Here is a 6,016-nt window from a genome sequence, read left to right on the forward strand (position 1 = left end):
TCAGCGCCGCCCCCCGGCGCGCGCTCGCTCGCGCTTCCTCCCTCCCTCCCCGCGCGCGGGCCGGCTTTGCGCGCTCCGCGTCCCAACTTCCCCGCCCGTCCCAGCAGCCCCCGCGCCGCCCCCCGCGGCTACGGCGGCCGGGAAGGGGCCAGCCCCGGGTAGGGCCGCGGTTCGGCTGGAGGGGACCTTAAAGCCATCCAGTCCCACCCCCCGCCGTGGGCAGGGACACCCCACCGGGCCGAGCTGCCCAAGGCCCCATCCAGCCTGGCCCCGAACACCTCCAGGGGTGGGGCAGCCACAGCTTCCCTGGGCAACCTGGGCCAGTGCCTCAGCACCCTCATCGTGAATTTCTGCCTAATAGCTAATCTAAATCTTCTCCCTTCCAATTTACAGCTGTTCCCCCTAGTCCTATCGCTACATGTCCCTGTCAAAAGTCCCTCCCCGGTTTTCTTGTAGCCCCTTCAGGTACTAGCAGGTCACTATAAGGTCTCTTCAGAGCCTTCTTTTCTCCAGGCTGAACAACCCCAACTCTCCCAGCCTGTCTTCATACCGGAGGTGCTGCAGCCCTCTCGTCATCCCTGTAGCCCTCTTCTGGACCCATTCCAACAGTTCCATATCCTTCTTATGTTGAGGATTCCAGAACTGTACACAATACTCCAGATGAGGTCTCACAAGAGAGGAATAGAGGGGCAGAATCACCTCCTTCGACCTGCTGGCCACGCTTCTTTTGATGCAGCCCAGGATATGTTTGGCCTTCTGGACTGCGAATGCACATTGCTGGCTCATGTCAAGCTTCTCATGAACCAGCACCCCCAAGTCCTTCTCAGCAGGGCTGCTCTTAATCATCCCCCATTGTGTATTGAAACCACAGATTGCCCTGACCCAGGTGTAGGACCTTGCACTTGGCCTTGTTGAACATGATGAAGTTCTCACAGCCCAACTTCTCCAGCCTGTCCAGGTCCCTCTGGATGACATCCTATCTTTCTGATGTGGCAACTGCACCACTCATCTTGGTGTCATGTGCGAACTTACTGAGGGTGCACTCAGTCTTCCTGTCTATATCATTGGTGAAAATATCAAACAGCATTGGTCTGATCCCACTTTCCGCAGTGGGATCATTCTGAGGGTCACCAAATCTGGTATCTGCCACAAAATTTAGACTCATAGAATCGTTGTTCAGTTGTAAAAGACCTTTGAGATCACTGAATCCAACCATACCTTTCCACTACTAAACCGTGTATCTGAGTACATCATCTACCATCTTTTAAATATTTCCAGGGATGGTGATTCAATGACTTCCCTGAGCAGCCTGTGCCGGTGTCCGATAACCCTTTCAGTGAAGAATTTTTTTCTGATACCTAATCCAAACCTCCCCTGGTGCAACTTGAGGCCATTTCCTTTCATCCTGTCACTTGTTGCTTGGGAGAAGAGACCAACACCCACCTTGCTACAACTTCCTTTCAGGTGGCTGTAGACGGTGGTAAAGTCTCCTGTAAGCCTTTTTTTCTCCAGGCTAAACAATCGCAGTTCCCTCAGCTGCTTCTCATAAAACTTGTGCTCCAGCCCCTTCACCAGTTTTGTTGCTCTGCTCTGGACTCGCTCCAGCACCTCAATGTCCTTCTTGTAGTGAGGGGCCCAAAACTGAACATAGTTTTCAAGGCAAAGCCTCACCAATGCCAAATACAGGGGAAGGGTGACTTCCCTGGCCCTGCTGTCCACGCTGTTTCTGATACAACCCAGGATGCTATTGACCTTCTTGGCCACCTGGGCACACTGCTGGCTCATGTTCAATCAGCTGTCGACCAACACCTCCGGGTCCTTCTCTGCCAGGCAGCTTTCCAGCCACTCTTCCCCAAGCCTGTAGCGCTGCAGGGGGTTGTTGTGTCCTAGTCGCAGGACTCAACACTTGGCCTTGTTGAACCTCATATTGTTGGTCACAGCTCATTGATTCAGCCTGTCCAGATCCGTCTGTAGAGCTTCTCTACCCTTGGAAGGTAGAGCTGTATACTTCAAGGAATGGCTGCATTTTCAGGACTGAGTAAGGAGCATCCAGAAGAGCTGGACTCGTCCTTATTCCTCCCTGGGACGTCTTGGTGACAGGTTGTCATAAATAACAGAAATTAGGACAAGAGGAAATGGACTCAAGTTGTGCCAGGGGAGGTTCAGATTGGTATCCAGGAATATTTTCTTCACCAAAATGATTAGCAGGCACTGGAGGAGGCTGCCCAGGGAAGTGGTTGAGTCACCATCCCTGGACGGGTGGAGGAAGTGCTCAGGGATATGGTTTAGTAGTGGACAGGTTTGGTTGGGATCGATGATCTCAAAGGTCATTTCCAACCAAATGATTCTATGAAATAAATACATTCCAGACAGAGGAGTTCCTGATCTGAACCTGTCAACTCCGCTCTTTTACATTACACTTTGTGTTATCGACACACCTATTTGTGTCAGTAACACACCCCTTTGTGGTTATTTCCACTAACACCAAGTAACACAATTGCTGCATCTGTATCCTGACTTGCAATACAGCCGTTATTCTGGTCATGCCGAATTTTATAGTAGGAGGGAATTTTTTTTTAGTTATTATTTTCATCTGGTAAAACATAAGCTAGCACTTCCACATGGGTAACATGCATTTTCACTGCCTCTGCTTTCTAAATCTGATTAGAAAAGTATTTAGTAAAAGACTGTCTTTAAAGACATATTAGACCTGAAAACTGTAGCAAAACTAAGTTTTTCTGTAGAGATCCGGTTTCAAATGAGTTTTTACTTTGGGTATGGCCTGCAGAGTTAGTAGATCTGAAATGTCCTGTTCACTTCCCTTTGCCAATGGAGTTTTGGGTTTTCAAGTTAATTTATTTCTAGTCTGTATAAGTGAGCACAGAATCAGGAAAGAAACTTGTGTCACTGTAATACAAAGTGCCATCATTATTTCCCTGCAGTAATGAGGATCATGTCTTTATTGCATCTATTAATTGTCATTAACGAGTCATTGGTCATATGTCTTCTGTCACCTTTCTCCTCGGACAGGCGAGTGTTGGGGGACCTAGAGCATTCCTACAAGTCTTCTATCCCCGGGTCCTGCACTTGGGGCACAACAACCCTATGCAGAGCTACAGACTAGGAGAAGTCTGGCTAGAAAGCTGCCTGGAGGAGAGGGACCTGGGGGTGTTGGTTGACAGCGACTGAACATGAGCCAGCAGTGTGCCCAGGTGGCCAAGAAGGCCAATGGCATCTTGGCTTGGATCAGACACAGCGTGACCAGCAGGTCCAGGGAGGTTATTCTCCCTCTGTACTCGGCATTGGTGAGACCGCTCCTCGAATCCTGTGTTCAGTTCTGGGCCCCTCACCACAAGAAGGATGTTGAGGCTCTGGAGCGAGTCCAGAGAAGAGCAACAAAGCTGGTTGAGTCACCTTCCCTGGAGGTGTTTAAGGCATGGGTGGACGAGGTGCTAAGGGGCATGGTTTAGTGTTTGATAGGAATGGTTGGACTCGATGATCCAGTGGGTCTCTTCCAACCTGGTTATTCTATGATTCTATGATTCTGTGATTCCAAATGCAGGATATACTCCTTTCATCAAGCTTTTTGTGGCATGCACATTCATATTTTAAAGCATGTGGAAGTCCCATCATTTTCCTGCCACTGAGAAGAAATCACAACTGAGATACATATGTCATGATGCAGTGTAGAGAAATGCAGACTGTGTAGGAGAGCAGAGACCCTGAGAAGTGGAGGCTTAGGGCAAAGCAGAGGTGTACAGGCATGGGATGAGAAAGGATGGGGCACATCTGTGGTGCCAGAGACCCCATGGCTAGAACGGACTCACCATCAGTTAGAGACTTGCAGTCTTCATGCTGGACAAAACCAGTTTTCATGGGTAACAAAGAGAACTAAACCCAACTTCCTAACATGCATAAAACACCATTTTTCTTCTGGAATCCAATCAGAATCTCCCCAGCAGCAACTTAGACCCACTACCCCTTGCGTTTTCCATTGACTCATTGTAAAAAGGGAGTCTCCATCCTCTTGGTAGACACTTTTTATGTACTGGTGTGTAAGGTCTCCCATAAGCCTTCTCTTCTCAAGGCTGAATAAGCCCAGTTCTCTCAGAATTACTTGGTTTCCTAGTCCTTCTCTGGACCCTCTCCAGCCTGTCCACATGTTTTCTGTTTAGTGGGGACCAAAACTGAACACAGTATTACAGGTATGGCCTGAGAAGCACTATTATACTATCATCATTACTTTTTCTGCTTAAAAGTATTATTTCTTTTCCTGTATTAATTAGGCCTGGATTTATGATGAATCTCAGATTAAGCTAAGATTTCAATCACTCTGAAAATAAAGTCTTGGCTCTAAAGACGAGTTTTGTTTCCTTTTTGCAAGTTTTCATTGTAAGAGCAGAGACACTAGGTTCTGAATGATGAGCCACAGTGTTCCTGTGGCTCATCAAGTCAAGAAGGTGGGGAAAAGCAATCTGGATTTCTTAAGTTATAATTGTTCTTTAAAGCAGTTTTGAAATAGTTGGTGTAATTCCACCTGGTAGTGGAATCATAAGAATGTAACAGGGCTAATTAATACATTACATATTGTATGAAAATAAAATGAATACAGTAATTTTACAAGACAAACGGAATCTTGATTTCTACCTCTAGCCATGCCATATTTTAGCTGTATGATGCCAGTATCCATGGGGAATAAAGCAGGCAGAGCAGCCACATGAGCCGTCAGGCACTTGCAGTTCTCACATTTGGAAAACCCACTGCAGAGGATCCTGTGCCAACCCCCCCAGGCCTCAGTGGGGAGAAGACATCGCTGCCAAGAAGCACAGCATTTTGCCTAGGGCATTGTTATTTTTTGGTGGCTGCTGAAATGTTCTTTTCCATTCTGGATGCCTGGCCAGGAGCTAAACCAGCCTTGAAGCTGTGGTGTCTCCTGACAGAGCTTCACCTTTCTCACAGCTCTCCTGACTGCAGCCCAGATGGACTATGGAGCCAGACCCATCACCTCGTGATGATTCTTATGTAGCATATTCTGGGTTTTCACTGTGTGACACTGAGATTGTTGGTGTAATTTGCCTCAACACATAAGTTGTTTTTTTTTTCTTTGCACATTAAGTAGAATCCTAAATCATACTGACATGGGAGACAAATGAGAATAATTGTAATTATCTGTGAGGTTTCAAAGTGGAAAATTAAATTGCAGTGGTAAATATTTGACTTCAGCACTTGCCTCTGAACCCTTTCACCCACTCTATTTTAAAGATTAACCTATGCTTCATATTTTCACTTCTCTCATTTGATGATGTACTCAGTATCTTTAACTCAGAAAGAATCTTTGGCAAACATAAATGGAACTCTTTGCTGGCTTAATTAGTTCAGCGTATTAGCCTGTAATTCCAACAATTAATTCTAGTTCCATCATTATTCTTTTTTAAAATCTTTCTTTTTGGATTTCACTGAAAATGTATTTGAAAACAAATTACTATCCCTTTTACATTGTGTCTCAATTGAATAACAACTTAAATTCCATGCGTCTTTCATTCAAGGATCTGAAAATATTTTCCAAATGTTGATGCAGAAAACTTCAAAATCCTCGCTGATGAGGGGATTACTGTTATCCTCAGATAAAGAAACTGCGAATAGTGAGGCTAATTACTAGGATTATTTTGTTAGATTGATGTCATCCAAAAACTGGATAAACACCCAGGCCAAACCAAAATCAGTGTGAGTTGGGGCTGTTGTGGAATTTAAAAAAAAGTCACATACAATTGAATAAGCCTGTGTGAAATTACTGATTTCCACATCACAAAATTAATTTAACCAGAAATAATTTTAGGTTGCCGTATTTTTGTAGGCATGACACAAATTCTGTGAATGCTTTGAATATACAACACTCTGTCAGGGCAGCAAGGTAACTTAAAACTATATTGAAAGAGTACATGAAAAATGAAGTATTCTAAAATGCATTCAGACTTGTCAATGTTAAGCTCCCTGTTCAATTTTAATTTGAGCCCTA

Source organism: Phaenicophaeus curvirostris, chromosome 1 (genome assembly GCF_032191515.1).
Source record: "Phaenicophaeus curvirostris isolate KB17595 chromosome 1, BPBGC_Pcur_1.0, whole genome shotgun sequence".
NCBI classification, from domain to species: Eukaryota; Metazoa; Chordata; class Aves; order Cuculiformes; family Cuculidae; genus Phaenicophaeus; species Phaenicophaeus curvirostris.